We start from the raw sequence: 23,091 nt of genomic DNA, 5'->3' as shown, positions 1-23,091 counted from the left end.
ACATATAAAGAGTATGATGAATAAAAGTTGTTGGGAGTTGACAAACATAGTTTTGGTCATTGTTGCAATTAATAGGAAGTAATAAAGAAAGAGAGGTTCACATATAAATATACTATCTTGGACATCTTTTATGATTGTGAGCACTCATTAAAGTATGACATGCTAAGAGTTGACGTTGGACAAGGAAGACAACGTAATGGGTTATGTTTTCTTACATCTGGGATAAATTATATTGTCATGGATCATCCAACATGTTGAGCTTGCCTTTCCCTCTCTTACTAGCCAATTTCTTTGCACCAAGTAGAGATACTACTTGTGCTTCCAAATATCCCTAAACCCAGTTTTGCCATGAGAGTCCACCATATCTACCTATGGATTGAGTCAGGTCCTTCAAGTAAGTTGTCATCGATGCAAGCAATAAAAATTGCTCTCTAAATATGTATGACATATTAGTGTGGAGAAAATAAGCTTTATACGATCTTGTGATGTGGAATAAATAAAAGCGACGGACTGCATAATAAAGGTCCATATCACAAGTGGCAATATAAAGTGATGTTCTTTTGCATTAAGATTTTGTGCATCCAACCATAAAAGCGCATGACAACCTCTGCTTCCCCCTGCGAAGGGCCTATCTTTTATTCTTGTCTTCTACTTCATGCAAAGAGTCATGGTGATATTCACCTTTCCTTTTTACATTTTATCCTTTGGCAATCACAATGTGTTGGCAAGATCCTGATATATATAGCTAATTGGATGAGAGTTTTCATGAACTATTATTGTTGACATTACCCTTGATGTCTACTACACAACCTTCTTCTTGTAGATGTTGTTGCGCCTCCGAGTGCAGAGGTTTGTAGGATAGTAGCAAATTTCCCTCAAGTGGATGACCTAAGGTTTATCAATCCGTAGGAGGCGTAGGATGAAGATGGTCTCTCTCAAGCAACCCTGCAACCAAATAACAAAGAGTCTCTTGTGTCCCAACACACCCAATACAATGGTAAATTGTATAGGTGCACTAGTTCAGCGAAGAGATGGTGATACAAGTGCAATATGGATGATAGATAAAGGTTTTTGTAATCTGAAAATATAAAAACAGCAAGGTAACTAATGATAAAAGTGAGCATAATCGGTATTGCAATGCGTTGAAACAAGGCCTAGGGTTCATACTTTCACTAGTGCAAGTTCTCTCAACAATAATAACATAATTGGATCACATAACCATCCCTCAACATGCAACAAAGAGTCACTCCAAAGTCACTAATAGCAGAGAACAAACGAAGAGATTATGGTAGGGTACGAAACCACCTCAAAGTTATTCTTTCTGACCGATCTATTCAAGAGTCCGTAGTAAAATAACATGAAGCTATTCTTTCTGTTCAATCTATCCTAGAGTTCGTACTAGAATAACACCTTAAGACACAAATCAATCAAAACCCTAATGTCACCTAGATACTCCAATGTCACCTCAAGTATCCGCGGGAATGATTATACGATATGCATCACACAATCTCGGATTCATCTATTCAAACCAACACAAAGTACTTCAAAGAGTGCCCCAAAGTTTCTACTGGAGAGTCAAGACGAAAACGTGTGCCAACCCCTATGCATAGGTTCATGGGCGGAACCTGCAAGTTGATCACCAAAACATACATCAAGTGAATCAATAGAATAACCCATTGTCACCACGGTTATCCCACGCAAGACATACATCAAGTGTTCTCAAATCCTTAAAGACTCAATCCGATAAGATAACTTCAAAGGGAAAACTCAACCCATTACAAGAGAGTAGAGGGGGAGAAACATCATAAGATCCAACTATAATAGAAAAGCTCGTGATACATCAAGATCGTACCACCTCAAGAACACGAGAGAGAGAGAGAGAGAGAGAGATCAAACACATAGCTACTGGTACATACCCTCGGCCCCGAGGGAGAACTACTCCCTCCTCATCATAGAGAGCACTAGGATGATGAAGATGGCCACCGGAGAGGGATTTCCCCTCCGGCAGGGTGCCGGAACGGGTCTAGATTGGTTTTCGGTGGCTACGGAGGCTTCTGGCGGCGGAACTCCCAATCTATTCTGCTCCCCGATGGTTTTAGGGTATATGGGTATATATGGGAGGAAGAAGTACGTCGGTGGACCTTCGGGTGGTCCACGAGGCAAGGGGGCACGCCCAGGGGTTGGGCGCGCCCCCCACCCTCGTGGGCAGCCCGGGACTCTCCTTGTACAACTCCGATACTCCGTGGGATTCTTCTGGTCCAAAAATAAGTTCCGTGAAGTTTCAGGTCAATTGGACTCCGTTTGATTTTCCTTTTCTATGATACTCTAAAACAATGAAAAAACAGAAACTGGCACTGGGCTCTAGGTTAATAGGTTAGTCCCAAAAATCATATGAAATAGCATATAAATGCATATAAAACATCCAAGGTTGATAATATAATAGCATGGAACAATCAAAAATTATAGATACGTTGGAGACGTATCAACATCTCCAAGCTTAATTCATGCTCGTCCTCGAGTAGGTAAATGATAAAAACAGAATTTTTGATGTGGAATGCTACCTAACATATTTATCCATGTAGTTCTCTTTATTGTGGCAAGAATATTCAGATCCATAAGATTCAAGACAAAAGTTTAATACTGACATAAAAACAATAATAGTTCAAGAATACTAACTAAGCAATCATGTCTTCTCAAAATAACATGGGCAAAGAAAGTTCATCCCTACAAAATCATATAGTTTGGTCATGCTCCATTTTCGTCACACAAGAATGCTCTCATCATGCACAGCCCCGACGAGAATCCAAGCAATTGTTTCATACTTTAGTAATCTCAAACTTTTTCAATCTTCACGCAATACATGAGCGTGAGCCATGGATATAGCACTATGGGTGGAATATAATATAATGAGGGGGTTATGTGGAGAAGACAAAAAGGAGAAAGTCTCACATCGATGCGGCTAATCAATGGGCTAGGGAGATGCCCATCAATTGATGTCAATGCAAGGAGTAGGGATTGCCATGCAACAGATGCACTAGAGCTATAAATGTATGAAATCTCAACAAAAGAAACTAAGTGGGTGTGCATCCAACTTGCTTGCTCATGAATACCTAGGGCACTTGAGGAGGCCCATTGTTGGAATATACAAGCCAAGTTCTATAATGAAAAATTCCCACTAGTATATGAAAGTGACAAAACAAGAGACTTTCTATCATAAAGATCATGGTGCTACTTTGAAGCACAAGTGTGGAAAAAGGACAGTAGCATTGCCCCTTTTTTCCCCATCCTCTTTTTTTATTTGGCCTTTCTCTTTTTTTGGCCTTTCTCTCTCTCTCTCTCTCTCTCTCTCTCTCTCTCTCTCTTTTTGGGACAATGCTCTATTAATAATGATCATCACACTTTTATTTACTTACAACTCAAGAATTACAACTCGATACTTAGAACAAGATATGACTCTATATGAATGCCTCCAGCGGTGTACCGGGATTGCGATGAATCAAGTGTGACATGTATGAAAAATTATGAACGGTGGCTTTGCCACAAATATGATGTCAACTACATGATCATGCAAAGCAATATGACAATGATGATGCATGTCATAATAAGTGGAACGGTGCAAAGTTGCATGGCAATATATCTTGGAATGGCTACGGAAATGCCATAATAGGTAGGTATGGTGGCTGTTTTGAGGAAGATATAAGGAGGTTTATGTGTGAAAGAGCGTATCATATCATGGGGTTTGGATGCATCGACGAAATTTGCACCAACTCTTAATGTGAGAAAGGGCAATGCACGGTACCGAAGAGGCTAGCAACGATGGAAGGGTAAGAGTGCGTATAATCCATGGACTCACCATTGTTCATAAAGAACTCACATACTTATTGCAAAAATCTACGAGTCATCAAAAACTAAGTATTACGCGCATGCTCCTAGGGGGGTAGATTGGTAGGAAAAGACCATCGCTCGTCCCCGACCGCCACTCATAAGGAGGACAATCAAAGAACACCTCATGTTTCAAATTTGTTACATAACGTTTACCATACGTGCATGCTACGGGACTTGCAAACTTCAACACAAGTATTTCTCAAATTCACAACTACTCAACTAGCACAACTTTGATATCACTACCTCCATGTATCAAAACAATGATCAAGTATCAAACTTCTCTTAGTATTCAGTGCACTCTATATGAAAGTTTTTATTATATCCCACTTGGATGCCTATCATATTAGGACTAAATTCATAACGAAAGCAAATTACCATGCTGTTTAGGACTCTCAAAATAATATAGTGATGCATGAGAGTTCATCTATTTCTATAAAATAAAACCACCACCGTGCCCTAAAAAGATATAAGTGAAGCACTAGAGCAAATGACAAACTACTCCAAAAGATATAAGTGAAGATCAATGAGTAGTCGAATAATTATGCAACTATTTGAAGACTCTCTAACATTTAAGAATTTCATATCTTGGTATTTTATTCCAACAGCAAGCAAAACAAAAGAAAATAAAATGACACTCCAAGCAAAACACATATCATGTGGTGAATAAAAATATAGCTCCAAGTGAAGTTACCGATGAACGAAGACGAAGGAGGGGATGCCTTCCGGGGCATCCCCAAGCTTAGGATTTTCGTTGTCCTTGAATATTACCTTGGGGTGCCTTGGGCATCCCCAAGCTTAGGCTCTTTCCACTCCTTATTCCATAGTCCATCGAATCTTTACCCAAAACTTGAAAACTTCACAACACAAAACTTAACAGAAAACTCGTAAGCTCCGTTAGCGAAAGAAAACAAAACACCACTTCAAGGTACTGTAATGAACTCATTCTTTATTTATATTGGTGTTAAACCTAATGTATTCCAACTTCTATATGGTTTATAAACTCTTTTACTAGCCATAGATTCATCAAAATAAGTAAACCACACATAGAAAACAGAATCTGTCAAAAACAGAACATTCTGTAGTAATCTGGATCAAACGTATACTTATGGAAGCCCAAAAATTCTAAACTAAATTGATGTACGTGAGGAATTTATCTATTAATCATCTTAAAAATAATTAACTAAATAGCACTCTCCAATAAAAAATTGCAGCAATTCTTGTGAGCGCTAAAGTTTCTGTTTTTTACAGCATGATCGCAAAGACTTTCCCCAAGTCTTCCCAAAGGTTGTACTTGGCACAAACACTAATTAAAAGCATAAAACCACATATAAAAAGAGGCTAGATGAATTATTTATTACTAAACATGAACAAAAATCAAGGAACAAAAATAAAATGGGGTTGCCTCCCAACAAGCGCTATCGTTTAACGCCCCTACCTAGGCATGATGATTTCAATGATGCTCACATAAAAGATAAGAATTGAAACATAAAGAGAGCATCATAAAGAATATGACTAGCACATTTAAGCCTAACCCACTTCCTATGCATAGGGATTTTGTGAGAAAACAACTTATGGGAACAAGAATCAACTTGCATAGGAAGGTAAAGCAAGCAAAACTTCAAAATTTTAAGCACATAGAGAGGAAACTTGATATTATTGCAATTCCTACAAGCATATGTTCCTCCCTCATAATAATTTTCAGTAGTATCATGAATGAATTCAACAATGTAACCAGCACCTAAAGCATTCTTTTCATGATCTACAAGCATAGAAATTTTATTACTCTCCCCACAAGCAAAATTCTTCTCATGAATAATAGTGGAAGCAAACTCAACAAAATAATTATCATGTGAGGCATAATCCAATTGAAAACTAAAATCATGATGACAAGTTTCATGGATATCATTCTTCTTTATAGCATACAAGTCATAACAATAATCATCATAGATAGCAACTGTGTTCTCATAATCAATTGGAACCTCTTCCGAAATAGTGGATTCATCACAAAATAAAGTCATGGCCTCTCCAAATCCACTTTCATCAATATAATCATCATAAATAGGAGGCATGCTTTCATCATAATAAACTTGCTCATCAAAACTTGGGGGATAAAAAATATCATCTTCATCAAACATAGCTTCCCCAAGCTTGTGGCTTTGCATATCATTAGTATCAAGGATATTCAAGGAATTCATACTAAAAACATTCAATCATGCTCATCATTCAAATATTTAGTGCCAAACATTTTAATGCATTCTTCTTCTAACACTTTGGCACAATTTTCCTTTCCATCATACTCCCGAAAGATATTAAAAAGATGAAGCATATGAGGCAAACTCAATTCCATATTTTTTTGTAGTTTTCTTTTATAAACTAAACTAGTGCTAAAACAAGAAGCAAAAGGATTCGATTGCAAGATCTAAAGATATACCTTCAAGCGCTAACCTCCCCGGCAACGGCTCCAGAAAAGATCTTGATGTCTACTACACAACCCTCATCTTGTAGACGTTGTTGGACCTCCAAGTGCAGAGGTTTGTAGGACAGTAGCAAATTTCCCTCAAGTGGATGACCTAAGGTTTATCAATCCATAGGAGGCGTAGGATGAAGATGGTCACTCTCAAGCAACCCTACAACCAAATAACAAAGAGTCTGTTGTGTCCCCAACACACCCAATACAATGGTAAATTGTATAGGTGCACTAGTTTGGCGAAGAGATGGTGATACAAGTGCAATATGGATGATAGATAAAGGTTTTTGTAATCTGAAAATATAAAAACAGCAAGGTAACTAATTATAAAAGTGAGCGTAATCGGTATTGCAATGCGTTGAAACAAGGCCTAGGGTTCATACTTTCACTAGTGCAAGTTCTCTCAACAATAATAACATAATTGGATCACATAACTATCCCTCAACATGCAACAAAGAGTCACTCCAAAGTCACTAATAGCAAAGAACAAAAGAAGAGATTATGGTAGGGTACGAAACCACCTCAAAGTTATTCTTTCTGACCGATCTATTCAAGAGTCCGTAGTAAAATAACATGAAGCTATTCTTTCCATTCAATCTATCCTAGAGTTCGTACTAGAATAACACTTTAAGACACAAATCAATCAAAACCCTAATGTCACCTAGATACTCCAATGTCACCTCAAGTATCCGCGGGTATTATTATACTATATGCATCACACAATCTCAGATTCATCTATTCAAACCAACACAAAGTACTTCAAAGAGTGCCCCAAAGTTTCTACCGGAGAGTCAAGACGAAAACGTGTGCCAACCCCTATGCATAGGTTCATGGGCGGAACCCGCAAGTTGATCACCAAAACATACATCAAGTGAATCAATAGAATAACCCATTGTCACCACGGTTATCCCACGCAAGACATACATCAAGTGTTCTCAAATCCTTAAAGACTCAATCCGATAAGATAACTTCAAAGGGAAAACTCAACCCATTACAAGAGAGTAGAGGGGGAGAAACATCATAAGATCCAACTATAATAGCAAAGCTCGCGATACATCAAGATCGTACCACCTCAAGAACACGAGAGAGAGAGAGAGAGAGATCAAACACATAGCTACTGGTACATACCCTCAGCCCCAAGGGAGAACTACTCCCTCCTCATCATGGAGAGCACCGGGATGATGAAGATGGCCACAGGAGAGGGATTCCCCCTCCGGCAGGGTGCCGGAACGGGTCTAGATTGGTTTTCGGTGGCTACAGAGGCTTCTGGCGGTGGAACTCCCGATCTATCCTGCTCCCCGATGGTTTTAGGATATATGGGTATATATGTGGGAGGAAGAAGTACGTTGGTGGACCTCCGGGCTGTCCACGAGGCAGGGGGCTGCGCCCAGGGGGTGGGCGCGCCCCCACCTTCGTGGGCAGCCCGGGACTCTCCTGGTCCAACTCCGATACTCCGTGGGCTTCTTCTGGTCCAAAAATAAGTTCCGTGAAGTTTCATGTCAATTGGACTCCGTTTGATTTTCCTTTTCTACGATACTCTAAAACAAGGAAAAAAACAGAAACTGGCACTGGGTTCTAGGTTAATAGGTTAGTCCCAAAAATCATATAAAATAGCATAAAAATTTATTGATTCGACACAAGGGGAGCCAAAGAATATTCTCAAGTATTAGTAGCTGAGTTGTCAATTCAACCACACCTGGAAACTTAATATCTGCAGCAAAGTGTTTAGTAGCAAAGTAATATGATAGTAGTGGTAACGGCAGCAAAAGGTAACGGTAGCAAAAGGTAATGGTAGTAAAAGTAGTGTTTTTGGTATTTTGTAGTGATGATAGTAATAGCAACGGAAAAGTAAATAAGCGAAGAACAATATATGGAAAGCTCGTAGGCGATGGATCGGTGATACAGAATTATGCCGGATGCGGTTCATCATGTAACAGTCATAACCTAGGGTGACACAGAACTAGCTCCAGTTCATCAATGTAACGTAGGCATGTATTCCGAATATAGTCATACGTGCTTACGGAAAAGAACTTGCATGACATATTTTGTCCTACCCTCCCGTTGCAGCGGGGTTGTCGGTGTCAAAACCGGCGGATCTCGGGTAGGGGGTCCCGAACTGTGCGTCTAAGGCGGATGGTAACAGGAGGCAGGGGACACGATGTTTTACCCAGGTTCGAGCCCTCTTGATGGAGGTAAAACCCTACGTCCTGCTTGATTATTCTTGATAGTATGAGTAGTACAAGAGTAGATCTACCATGATATCAGAGAGGCTAAACCCTAGAAGCTAGCCTATGGTATGATTGTATGTTGTCCTACGGACCTAAACCCTCCGGTTTATATAGACACCAGAGGAGGCTAGGGTTACACAAGGTCGGTTACAAAGGAGGAGATATACATATCCGTATTGCCTAGCTTGCCTTCCACGCCAAGTAGAGTCCCATCCGGACACAGGGAGAAGTCTTCAATCTCGTATATTCATAGTCCAACAGTCCGGCCAAAGGATATAGTCCGGCTGTCCGGAGACCCCCTAATCCAGGACTCCCTTAGTAGCCCCTGAACCAGGCTTCAATGACGATGAGTCCGGCGCGCAGTGTTGTCTTCGGCATTGCAAGGCGGGTTCCTCCTCCGAATAGACCACGGAAGAGTTTGAATACAAGGATAGTGTCCGACCCTGCAAAATAAGTTCCACATACCACCGTAGAAGGAATAATATTTACACAAATCTAATCTGCTGATGTACCCCGTAGTGTAACATCACACCACAGCCAGGTCTTTATTCGAATTGTTTTTCAGAACCTATCTCAGCGTGTTTCGCGAGGCGGTTTCCTTGGCACGTCTTGTCGAAGCAGAGATTGTGTCCCCTTATTACGGGATTCCCATTAATACGGACATGGGTAACCCAACCGCACCATCAATTACGGCGCTTGCGGGATAAGCGAGTTTTACCAAGCTGGTGGGGGCGCATAGTTTCGTCCGCCCTTATAAAGGGATAAGGGTTCAACCTTTTCTACCCACGCCTTCTTCCTCCTTGCTCATCCATTCTTGTGCACTCGAGCTCCAGCGCCCAAGTCCACATCCTTCTCCTCAACCCTCTCCAAACATGTCCGGAGCGGGAGGCAAGTGGATGGTCTCCTCCGTCACGGAGAGAGACATCAAAAAACTGCATGGGGCCGGATACTTAGCCGCGGATATCACGCACCGGCTGCCTGCCACGGGGCAGATCGTCCCTACCCCAGAACCTCACGAAAGAGTGGTTTTCCTTCCCCACTTCGTCTGCGGATTGGGGTTTCCCCTCCATCCATTCGTCTACGGCCTTATGTTCTATTATGGGCTGGACTTTCATGATCTGGCCCCGAACTTCATCCTCAACATCTCGGCGTTTATCGTCGTGTGCGAGGCTTTCCTCCGCATCCGGCCCCACTTTGGCCTGTGGCTGAAGACCTTCAATATCAAGCCGAAGGTAGTAGGCGGCCAACAAGCGGAATTCGGCGGAGCCATGGTGGGAAAAATGCCCGACATTACGTGGCTCGAGGGCTCCTTCGTGGAGACCATAAAGGGGTGGCAATCGGGGTGGTTCTACATTACCGATCCGCGCGACACCAAATGGGTGGCGGCCCCCGAGTTTTGATCTGGAATCCCCACGCGGCTCACTTCCTGGAAGGAGAAGGGCCTGTCCTGGGGTTCATCGGTGGAGCTGGACGGACTCCAGAAGTGTATCCGGAACATGATAAGCAAGAAACTTAAGCTTGTCCATATAGTCCAGGTCATGCTCTTCCGCCGAATCCTCCCGTGTCAACAACGGGCTTTCAACTTATGGGAGTTTGACCCGGCCCAGCACCAGACTCTGCACGAGCTCTTCGACACGACACATGAGGACGTCTGGAAGGTGCTGTTCAAGGGCGCCGAGGTCCCCCCTTCTCTTACCGAGGACCGCGGGCTAAGCGCAAAGCGCCCTGCGAATCCGGTAAGTTATGTACATCTGGTAGGGTATTTATTTCCCATAGCTTAACCATGTGCGGGGTCTGAGCTCCCATGCCTTTGACAGGACTGGGTGGAGGCATCGGAGCAGATTAACTATCCGGCCCCTCTGCCCGAAGACCCTGCGGACGCTCTCCTGACGGAGATGCAGACTCCGGCTCCTTATGAGGTGCCGGAGAAGACCAAGAAGAAGGCCAAGGGAACCCGAAGGAGTTCCCGGCGCCAGGTGGTATCAGACTCATCATCTGATAACTCCGCAACGCACTCCTCCTGTGAAAACGAGGAGGAGGAAGATGAAGATGCTCCCCCTCCAGCCAGGGGAGACAAGAAAAGGAAGGCCGCCCCAACCGGGGAGGCCGAAGGGTCCAATAAGGGAAGGACTCTCCTTCCGGACTGCTCCACCACCACCGTCGACGGCGAAGACGAGTGGCTACTCAGGGCCAAGCCCCTGGCGAAGTCGTAAGTATTCGGAGACCAGAGTAACTCATAGCATACTTTTATTGCACTGCTTCTCCTAATCGTCGAATATGATTATGCAGTCCGCCCCGAGCCCGCATCGACGTATCCTCGTCGGATGGTTCCTAGGACTCGTCGGATATGGATAGCGATCCGCTTCCATCCGCCTCCTCTCCTCGCCCCACGGACAATATCGAGGTATTGTCTCAAGGGGCACCGAGCCGGGGGGAGACAGTCCCGGAGGCGCCTCGAGGCAACCTTCCGGACTCCAGGAGCAAAGGGAGCAAGGCTCCCAGGGGCTCCAAGTTCGGCCCTCGGCCGAACACCGCGCCGGAACCTCGAGTGGTTCCGGACTCGGGAAGGAGGCCCCCTTCCAAGAGGGGCAAGCCATCCGTGCCAGTGACCTCTGTCCATCCAGAGGCACCGGACGACCTGCTGGGAGCGCCTCGCGGCGCTTCTATCAACAAAGAGCACTGCACTATCATGAGTGCGGTGATCGAGAAGGTCCAGTCCGCCAAGAGCGGACTGACTGAAGCCTATGCCAGCCTTCTAACAGGCTTTGAGGTAAGTATTTAAAATATAGGAAAATATTACCGCATAGACAGTAGCCCCTGATGCTCTGTTTGGTGTTCACAAAGAAAAGCCGAATAGAGGATCAAATAATACCTGCAGGAGTCTAATATAAGTATGTCTATATGCGTATGCAGGCTTCGCTGCTGACCTCTGCCGCACTGACTGCGGAGGTCGCCGCATTGAAGCAGAACCTCGAGCGGTCTGAGGGAGAGCTCGGCCTTGCCAAGAGGTAGCTCGAGGAGAACAAAGGTAAGTAACACCTTGTCTATATATAAAAGAGAAAGATGTGGTTGCAAAATGACAGGATCATCATGAATGTGCCAGGGGCCACAACCGAAGTGGCGACCCTGAAGCAAATGCTGTCTGAGGCCGAAAACAAAGCGGCCAAGGAGTGCACCGAGCAGGAGAAACAAGAGGCATGGGTGGGCGAGGTGCAGCAAGAGCTCCAAGCTCTCGTGAAGAAGCATGAGACTTTGGAGCTTGACTCAAAGACGCGAGAGTCCGAGCTTGCCTCGGCCCTTGAGAGCACAAAGCATGCCAAGGCTGAAGCCCAAAAGGCCCTCCAAGAAATTGAGGCAATGAGGAAGATAGCGGCGGGTAAGGCATTCAATATGGAAAGCAAGAATGTGAAAGTAAATTACTTGTTACTTACCCGAATCCGGAGCTCTCCAGGAGCATTCGTAGATTTTCCCCGCAGCGTGTCGGATGCCGTGAAGTATTACCAGGCCGAGGAGGGAAGCTCGACAAACAAGTTGTTCTGGTCTCAGTATACTAGGACCGAACACCCGATGCCTATGAGCGACCAGCTGAAGCAACTGGTCGAGCTGCACAAGGCGGACGAACAGGCCATGAGGGGCCTTATAGTCCGGATGTGGCCTGGCTGCTCCCTCCCCAACAGCTACTTCGGCCTGGTGAGGCGGCTTGTGGACGCCTGCCCCCGGCTGGAAGTCATCAAGCGGTCCGTCTGCATCGAAGGTGCCCGCCGGGCTTTTGCCCGTGCGAAGGTGCACTGGGCCAAGATGGACGCCGAGAAGCTGGTGAAGGAGGGGCCGCCACAGGGCAAGGAGCATCGCCACCCCGAAATGTATTATGAGGGTGTCCTGAAGGGTGCCCGTCTTGTGGCGGACGAGTGTGCGAAGGATGTAATTTTTCAATGAACTTGCTCGTGTGATCCTGTATTATGAAAACTTGTTCATGTGTGATATGCAACGCTTGTTTGAATTTAAAATACTACCTTCTGTGCGGCTTTTTGTCAAATCTGAGAGATGGCCAGTCGTCGGCTTCTGCCCCCATGCCACGAGTGCTGGGGTGTTCGGGATAAACCTGAGCACTCTTTTTCCCATTGTTGGGTCCTTCGAGGGAGGTGCTCAGCACAACGAACAAGGCAATTGAACTATAATGCTTTATCACTCTCACTTAGCCATAGAAGTCTACAATTTCAAAATTTTGGCGAAGCCCCTAGTATTCGGAAGACCGAATTCGGGGCGCTATACACGCCTTAAGCCGGACAAAGCAGACTCCTCGCTCTAAGCGGTATAAGTCTTTAGGGACTCGAGACCTCTCGAACAGCGACCAGCTCTCGCCTTATCATGACAGTCAGTTTTAGCTTTCTCTACTGAGGTGCTTAGCCCAGATGAACAGGGGCACAATCGCAGTAGTTCTCCCAGTGCTACCTTGGCCGATATAGCGGAACGTAAGGTACCAAAACATGGGAGTCGGGCAAACCCAACTATTGACCCAAGACATGATTCGGAGCTGATGCATATAATGCTATAAGTTCGGGGTGCCGCACTGTCGAAAGTGTCCGTACTTTTCACGCCGTATTATGGGGTACGCTTAAGCCCCTAGCATATTGGCCGTACTAGAGTGTACGGGTGCTGAATGTCATGAATGAACATATATATATATAAAGAATAGAGAATGCGGTAATAGTCTAGTGCTATGCATTGTTTATTCAAAAAGGTGCGTCGAAGCAGAATGATACAAGTAGTGCAATAAGCAAAAAGTAGGACTATTTGACATGTCCCCTCCAAGGGCAAGCTGAGGAATGGTATTTAAAGCAAGTATTTCACTCGTTATCGGAGACCACCTGGGAATTCCATGATGCGACGTAGCTTTCTGCCTCCTTGGTTGTTGAATCGTGTGTCCGGCAATCATACTGCGGACTGGGTTTTCGGAGAGTAAAGTCCTAAAAGAGAGAAAAAATAGTAAGGCAGGAAGCCCCTAGTGCGGTTAAGCCGCGTTTTGGGATGTGCCGTAGTCGCCCCCCCCCCATCTATGCCCATGGTATTTTCAATGCGTAATTATGTACGCGTGGCACGGATTTCACCGTTTGGCTTGGACTGGGGTGGGGGCCGCATTGCTATGCGAGCTCGGATCGTGCCAGGCGGTCTTGTTGCCGATTACTCCGGGCGCGCTTGAAGGTGCCCGGGTCTTTAATAGCCGAATTGGTGGATTGCCTTGAGAGGCTGCTTTGCGCTTCTGCTGCGAGGGCCGCAGTGTGCTCCTCCGTGCGGAGAGAGCGCTCTGTGTTTCCATTGACTGTCATGACCCCCCGAGGTCCTGGCATCTTGAGCTTGAGGTATGCATAATGCGGTACCGCATTTAATCTCACGAATGATGTTCGCCCGAGCAGTGCATGATAGCCACTGCGGAACGGGACTATATCGAAGATTAACTCCTCGCTTCGGAAATTATCCAGGGATCCGAAGACGAGCATGTGCAATGGGCCTCTACACCTGGTATGACGCCTTTAAAGGTCGTTTTTGTGGGTTTGATCCTTGAGGGGTCTATACCCATTTTGTGCACTGTGTCCTGATAAAGCAGGTTCAGGCTGCTACCGCCGTCCATAGGGACTCGAGTGAGGTGAAATCCGTCGACGATTGGGTCTAGGACCAGTGCGGCGAATCCGCCATGATGGATACTAGTGGGGTGGTCCCTGCGATCGAAGGTGATCGGACAGGAGGACCATGGGTTGAACTTTGGGGCGACTGGCTCCAACACATATACGTCCCTTAGCGCACGCTTTCGCTCCCTCTTGGGGATGTGAGTTGCGTATATCATGTTCACCATCCGCACTTGTGGGGGGAACCTCTTCTGTCCTCCGGTGTTCGGCGGCCGGGGCTCCTCCTCGTCATCTCTATGTAACCCCTTATCTTTGTCTTCGGCATTTAACTTGCCGGCCTACTTGAACACCCAACAATCCCTGTTGGTGTGATTGGCTGGCTTGTCGGGGGTGCCGTGTATTTGACACGAGCGATCGAGTATATGGTCCAAACTGGACGGGCCCGGAGTGTTTCTTTTGAATGGCTTTTTCCGCTGACCGCGTTTAGAGCCTTTGAATCCGGCATTGATTGTCGTATCCTCGGTATTGTCGTTGTTGATGCGGCGCTTGTGTTTGTTGTGACGTGACCTGCCATTGCTATCCTTGGTATCCGAAGTACCATGGTTCTTTGATATGTTATTGCTGCGAGCCAGCCAGCTGTCCTCTCCCGCGCAAAAGCGGGTCATGAGTGTCGTGAGGGCTACCGTAGATTTTGGCTTTTCCTGGCCAAGGTGCCGGGCGAGCCACTCGTCGCGGATGTTGTGCTTAAAAGCTGCTAGGGCCTCTGCATCCGGACAGTCGACAATTTGATTTTTCTTTGTCAGGAACCATGTCCAGAATTGCCTGGCCGATTCCTCTGGCTGCTGAATTATGTGGCTCAAGTCATCGGCATCTGGTGGTCGCACATAAGTGCCCTGGAAGTTGTCGAGGAATGCGGCTTCTAGATCTTCCCAACAGCCAATGGATTCTGCTGGCAGGCTGTTGAGCCAATGCCGAGCTGGTCCTTTGAGTTTAAGTGGGAGGTATTTGATGGCGTGTAGATCGTCACCACGGGCCATGTGGATGTGCAGGAGGAAGTCCTCGATCCATACCGCAGGATCTGTTGTGTCGTCGTATGATTCAATATTTACGGGTTTGAAACCCTCTGGGATTTGGTGATCCATTACTTCGTCTGTGAAGCATAGGGGGTGTGCAGCGCCTCTGTACTGGGCTATATCGTGACGCAGCTCAAATGAGTCTTGTCCGCTGTGTTCGGCCCGTCCGGATTTACTTTTACTGTATCCGGCGTGACGGTTATCGTCTCTCATAGTGGTGCGCCCTCATGATCCGTAGATCGATCTTGCGTGTTTTGCTTTGTCCTCCAATACGTCTCGTAGGTCTGGTGTATTTCCCCATGCCTTGACATTTTTATTTGAATGGCGTCGGGGTGCGGGCTGAGCTTTTGGTTGAAATGCCTCTCTGTCATGGCCACGAGGTGGCCGATCAGCCGCGTCATACACTGGAGATGTAGGTTTTGGTGCTTCCTCCTCAAGTCGGGGTAGCAACCTACACTTTGGGTAACTCTTGGAGGGGCGTTCGAGTTTATATTCCTCGGCCGCAAGGACTTCAGTCCATCTGTCAGCTAGCAAATCTTGATCAGCTTGAAGCTGTTGTTGCTTTTTCTTAAGGCTATTTGTCGTGGCTATAAGCTGGCGCTTGAAGCACTCTTGTTCGACGGGATCCTAAGGCATGACAAATTCATCCTCGTCGAGGCTTGCCTCGTCTTCGGAGGGAGGTATGTAGTTATCATCCTCCGCCTCTCCATCTGCCGCTCTCTCGGGAGGGCTAGCTTCTCCATCCTCCTGCTCTAAATCTTGCCGGAGGGGATGGTTGTTATCTTCAGCACTGTCCAGAGTGCTATTATCTCCTGTGCCGGTATCACCGCTTTTGCCTTGGCAAGACTTAGAGTGGCACCTCTGACGTCGGCGCTTGGGTTGCTTCTTGGAGGGGTCATCCTCCGCTATCCCATCGCCATTGCCTTCTTTGGGTGTGTCCACCATATATATATCATATGATGAGGTGGCTGTCCAGTGCCCTGTGGGTGGTGGTTCTTGTTCGCCTCTTGCATCGTCGTCCATGCCGTCGATGTCTTTGGAGTTGAAGTCGAGCATGTCGGTCAAATCGTCGACAGTGGCTACTAAGTGGGTGGTGGGTGGGCGGCGAATTTCTTCGTCATCCGCATCCCAATCCTGCTGGACATAGTTCGGCCAGGACTCTCCTGACAAGGAGAGAGACTTTAATGAGTTCAGTACGTCGCCGAAGGGCGAGTGCTGAAAGATATCCGCGGAGGTAAACTCCATGATTAGCGCCCGGTCAGATTCGATAGGCACGGGCGCAGGCGGTTCGGAGTCCGTGGCCGGGGAAGAATCCGGCAGTTTGGCATCACGGCTCGCGTGAAGGGTAAGGTCGATACTTGGCTCGATCGCCGCTGAGGATACGGCCTCCGTGGTGGGGTCTATCCACCCGTTCATTGAAGGCGCAATTGGCTCCGAATTGAGGGTCGGAGCGGTTGCCGGCGCGATCTCCTGAACACTATCCGATGGTAGAGCTAAATCATGCTCATCGTGACCGTGTGGCACACTTGGTCGGGGCTCGAATCCGTCGAAGATCAAGTCTCCGCGGATGTCGGCCGTGTAGTTTAAGCTTCCAAACCTGGCCTGGTGGCCAGGGGCGTAACTTTCGATCTGCTCCAGATGGCCAAGCGAGTTGGCCCGCGGTGCGAAGCCGCCGAATACAAAGATCTGCCCGGGGAGAAAAGTCTCACCCTGGACTGCATCGCTATCGATGATCGAAGGAGCCATCAAGCCTAATGATGACGACACAGAGGAACTCTCAATGAAAGCACCAATGTCGGTATCAAAACCGGTGGATCTCGGGTAGGGGGTCCCAAACTATGCGTCTAAGGCGGATGGTAACAGGAGGCAGGGGACACGATATTTTACCCAGGTTCGGGCCCTCTTGATGGAGATAAAACCCTATGTCCTTCTTGATTATTCTTGATAGTATGAGTAGTACAAGAGTAGATCTACCACGAGATCAGAGAGGCTAAACCCTAGAAGCTAGCCTCTGGTATGATTGTATGTTGTCCTACGGACCTAAACCCTCCGGTTTATATAGACATCGGAGGAGACTAGGGTTACACAAGGTCGGTTACAAAGGAGGAGATATACATATCTGTATTGCCTAGCTTGCCTTCCACGCCAAGTAGAGTCCCATCCGGACACGGGACGAAGTCTTCAATCTCGTATCTTCATAGTCCGACAGTCCGGCTGTCCGGAGACCCCCTAATCCAGGACTCCCTCAAGCCCCCTTAAGTTTCCAGCCTTTATCAATGCCTTATTATTTTTATACCGCACCTCGGGTTTGAAGTTGTTCCCGGGAGGCAATGTTCTCTTGCGTCCTAGCTCTAACGCCGGACTACATTCGAGGTATCTTTTGCAGCCGAGCACCAATGCCGTACTACTTCCGAGCTCCAACGTCGAAATTTATCCGAGCTCCAACGCCGAAATGTGTCCAAGCTCCAACTTCGGGCTATATTCAAGATGTCATAGATCATCTTGGTCCAAAAAAGTTGGAGTTTAGCCGAGCTTAATGCCGGAAATGCCCTCTATGTAGCCAGCCACTAGCGCCCGAGCTTTATGCCGGACTGCTTCCGAGGTGGTGCACCACCCCGCCTGTGGGCCGATTTTTGTCAATATTTTTTATTGGTGCAATTTATTCTCTGCCGAGATATATAGCTAGTAGCCCTCAAGGTGTGTGTCGGTCTAAAACCCGAGATGCACCTGAAGGATGACACAAGACCGCTGATCCCAGTAGCCGCGGAGACTCAGGTTGATTTGTAAAATCGGTCTGAGGATCAACTCCTAGCTCGGCAGGATACTTCGGGACACAAAAAGCAGTGTGCAGAGTCCTCGAGACTCAGGTTGGGTGCGGCCGACCAACCTGAGGATCATAATCTCCTCGAAAACTATATTGCACTTAAATTTTCTGCACTGGATTGCCAATGCAGTAGCCCCCGAGACACTGGTCGGGTGGCAACACCAGATCGGGGGATCGATACACCCCTTTAATATTAGTAAATGATAAGCCCGAAGCCCAGTAGCCCCCGAGCCTTAATGCGGGCACGGGTGGCCAAATTAAGGATCGATATCCAGAGTAAAATCACAAATTATGTGTAATGATTCTATGTATCCAAGTACTTTACATCATGAATGCTCGGATCCGCATTGTACAAAACTTTGTTGACCGACCATCAGCTTCCACCTCCTCGGCCAGTAGCCGAGGAGTGTTTGTCCTACTTTATAAAGCCTTTATGAGGGCAAATATTTACGACAAACAAGGCATTCTAGCCATACGGTTTTATAAACAAAGGTACGCAGAGAGGTATGTTATATCACTGTTTAACATAATAAATGTCTTCCAAAGAAAATAATCTCACTATCGGTTCCTTTCTTTGGGTTGTCATGCTAAGCATGATCGTGAAACCTCAGCTCTAATGTAAGAGCAAATATTGAGGATTTAGTTTGGGAGGCCAGTTACTAGCCCCGGGTAGTGTTCGGCGACAGTCGAGGTCAAGTTGTAAACACTTCGTCCAATGTTATGAATGGCCAGTCATTTAACACAGTCATCGGATCGCTGACCAGTTTACGCTTATTATGACAGCCAGTTTTCAGCTTTCTCCACTGAGGTGCTTAACCATGTGAGCTGGAAGTACAATCGCAGTGGTTCTCCCTTTGCACACCTAGCCGAACAAAGCGGAACGTAGGAGGCAAGTGCAGGAGCCGGGCAACCCAACTATTGACCGAAGACACAATTCGAAACCGATGCATATTTAGCAATATCCGAGAATGTTTTTGCCGAATCTCTAAAGGTGTCCGGCGTTGCACTGCGAGACTTGTGCTGAAAACACACAAATAGTTTGAAAGTGCCATAATCTTGGAAAACCAAAAAACGTCAGTAAAAACATGACGTCCGAACAAGATCAAGTGTTCGGTGCCAATCCGAAAATTGGAAGAGAAAATAATCGTGCTTCTGTCGTGTTTTGACAACGACCAAGAAGAAAACACATTTACAGCTCATATATAAATTTTAAGAGCCCCCAAGTGACTTGGGTAAAAGAATTTTATGTATAGTGATTGTATGTACCGAAGTACTTATATCATATCTGTGTTCACCCGAACTTTAAACACGTCTTAACCGACCGTCGGCTTCTCCCTCTTCGGCCAAGGGCCGAAAAGTGTCATGTACTCCGCCTGTCGAGAGTATCGATGGTGTTTCCGATGACCAGGCAATCAGGCCATAAGGCTGTAACAGACAAAGCGCGCTCAGGGAACTTATGCTATATTACTAACGAAGTGTAAGAAGCATCTTCGAAGAAAATAGTACCCCCACCGATACCTTTCTTCGGTGCTCATTATTACTATGAGACTTGTGCAATAGATTTTTTATACTCATGAGTTCCGTTGTGTGCCGACCGTGATTGAAAACAATAAGAGCGCTAGCTTTCGGCTTCACCCAGTCGTAGGTCAGAGCTCGGATGACCCGGTTATGACAATCGCAGAGGTGCTCCCTTTACTCCCTAGTCGAACAATCAGGAACGTAGGGGTAAGCACAGGAGCCAGGCAACCCAGCTTGCAAATCACTTAGGTCAATATGGTGCATATTGTGGCGTAATACACGAACAAGGAACGAAGCCGTACAAGTATAATCATATGCAAGAGGAAAAGCTCCATCAAGGGAGCCCCCCAAATAAACGGGGTATTTGAATATGCGCGTCATAAATAAAGTTTTTGACAAGGAACTTTGTCACAAACAACTTTGTGCCGAAAAGTATAATGCTTGGTCGAAACGAACAAAATTTAAAACTGAAAGTTTTTGAGCATGAAAGCAACTTAGCTGGTTAATGTGCTCGGTGTTGATGCCGCGATTCGGGCTTGTGGCAGGACGAAGACGCCCATTAATCTATGACAGATCCGACAAGGTTCGCAGTCCTTGGCATGGCCGAGGTCCCAGCCCCCAGGCCCGAGGTGTCCGAGCAAGGAGTTCGGCACTCTGGAGTAGTGACCACCTAACGCAGCCAAAATCGATTACCTGCACACATAAAACAGTACGGTCCAGGAAATAATAATAACATATATATATATATGATCCTTGCATAATTGCTTTACGCAAAAATAATTTATTTAAAGATATGTGGCCTGGCGCCGAAGCCAATGTCGATGCAGGGCGTCAGCGTGACGCAGTGAAGGCATGACAAAGCCTGAATTTGCAGGGCGGTCCGGGCTCCGGATGCGGCATTCGCCAAACTATGTACGGAAACTGATCGAACCACCACGCGACCGTTTTTAATGTGGCCGCCATTTGATAGACCTGTGTACAGATGATGGAACGAACCAGAGTAATAATTCCTTAATAAAAATAAACCCAACAAAAAATTGTTAGGATTAATAGCATCTGGTTTATTTGTTGTGGCATTCCAAAGAAAAGCGACTCCCAATATCGGGAACCGATCCGCACACCCATTGCCTGATGGGCGATAAAGCGATGGCCTGGTGATGCTGGCAAAGGTTGGTTTGCCGAGGCGAAGCCCTCGGTCCAGCTAATGTGACGAAACTGGTCGGCTGGTGACGCCGAAGTCACCGGAGTATGTTGATGAAGAAATAGTCAAGCCCCCAGTCTAGCCGAGGTGACGGAGCAGGCCGGTGAGGAGTTTTTGTAGCTGCCATGTTAGCCGAGGTGTTGAAGTAGTTCGGCGTGATGGACATTGGCTCGAAAAAGCAACAGTGCGGCCATGCCGACCCAGGTCGTAACTTGTGACGCGGCCAATGCTGGTTTGATGAAGTGACCATGCGGCGATGCCGGTATGCCTGCTCTGTGTAATCCGTGGGGCGGCAATGTTGGTGATGATTTATCCTTGGCGATTCCAAACTTTTATTCGGCTCGCCGAGTTGAGGATCCGAAGAAGTTGAGCTCGGCTTAAAAAGCACGACATGTCTAGCACAGGTCGGCAGTCGTGGAGCTATATTGCCGGACTGGTTTGACACCAGCATGATGGCGAAGATTACCTCAGAGGAGGATTAAATTTTTATGGGCGCGTGTTAAAAACAACACACAATACCTTAGAAGAAAATTCCTTTTAAAAAGGTTGTCAAATATCACGTTCATAAAGAAACATGAATTCGGGTCTGATCCGTATTCGCGCAGGAAACAAATCTGAAAAGTGATGCACTAATCGGAAGGTTCCCAGAGTTTGGACGATCGGATCGAGCTGAAATTTTGAGGGGTGGTAGATATTGGAATTCCTCAGCAGATGAACGGTTGGATCTTCCAAAGGACTTCCGAGCTGGGCTCTGGAGACCACGCCCTAAACTCGTCCAGATTCCCCTCTGGATTTGACAGAGCTCCGGTATATCGTAGATTGTCAGAGATTCCTCCATCGCAACTCGACGAAATTTTTCAGAGTTGTTGTAGACTCGATTTCTCACAATTCCACCGAAGCGATCATTAAAACGACACTCGAGGAGGCGGTGGCGACAGATACACGTCCGTTGTCCAGAAAAATAGCACGGCCGCGCGAGGGCAATGTTGACGTTGAGCCCCCGAGCTCCATGGACGATTCCTCCATGATCTTGATAGAGATCGGAGTTGGTATTGATGAAGGCCCTCGTCCAAACATGACGATCAGAGGCAGGGCACAGTCCTCGGTCAAGCCAAGGTGACCAGTCGAGCCGGTGACGAAAATGTTGACGTTGCAGTTAATCTGCAGACGAGCCATCGATCCTTTTGCCGATCACACAGCGGAACTCTCAATGAAAGCATCAATGTCGGTGTCAAAACCGGTGGATCTCGGGTATGGGGTCCCGAACTGTGTGTCTAAAGCGGATGGTAACAGGAGGCAGGGGACACGATGTTTACCCAGGTTCGGGCCCTCTTGATGGAGATAAAACCCTACTCCTGTTTGATTGATCTTGATGATATGAGTATTACAAGAGTTGATCTACCACGAGATCAGAGAGGCTAAACCCTAGAAGCTAGCCTATGGTGTGATTGTATGTATATCTATCGACTAGCCTGGCCTTAGTTTATATAATGCACCAGAGACCTAGGATAACAAGAGTCCTAGCCAAATATGTCTTGATCGCCAAGTCTTGTGAAATCTTCCTTTTATGCGGCAGCTGTCCGAACTGGCCCATGAGTATACGACCATGGGAGTCCTCGGCCCAATCTAACTGATCGGGAGATACGTGGTGAGTACCCCCTAGTCCAGGACAACGTTAGGGGTCCTTACGAAAACTAAGGGATATTAAGGCCTCCTTTTAATAGAGTACCGGAACAAAGCATTAACACGTACTGAATACATGAACTCCTCAAACTACGGTCATCACCGGTAAGTATCCCGATTATTGTCACTTCAGGGTTAACGGATCATAACACATAATAGGTGACTATAGACTTGCAAGATAGGATCAAGAACTCTCATATATTGATGAAAACATAATAGGTTCGGATCTAAAATCATGGCACTCGGGCCCTAGTGACAAGCATTAAGCATAGCAAAGTCATAGCAACATCAATCTCAGAACATAGTGGATACTAGGGATCAAGCCTAACAAAACTAACTCGATTATATGATAAATCTCATCCAACCCATCACCGTCCAGCAAGCCTTCGATGGAATTACTCACGCATGGCGGTGAGCATCATGAAATTGGTGATGGAGGATGGTTGATGATGACTGGCGACGGATTCTCCTCTTCAGAGCCACGAACGACTCCAGATCAGCCCTCCCGAGAGATTTTAGGGCTTGACGGCGGCTCCGTATCGTAAAACGCGATGAATCCTTCTCTCTGATTTTTTTCTCCCCGAAACA

The sequence above is a fragment of the Triticum urartu genome, chromosome 7A (genome assembly GCF_056163025.1).
Source record: "Triticum urartu cultivar PI428250 chromosome 7A, HENAU_Tu73, whole genome shotgun sequence".
Lineage (NCBI taxonomy): Eukaryota > Viridiplantae > Streptophyta > Magnoliopsida > Poales > Poaceae > Triticum > Triticum urartu.
This window is presented reverse-complemented; position numbering follows the sequence as displayed.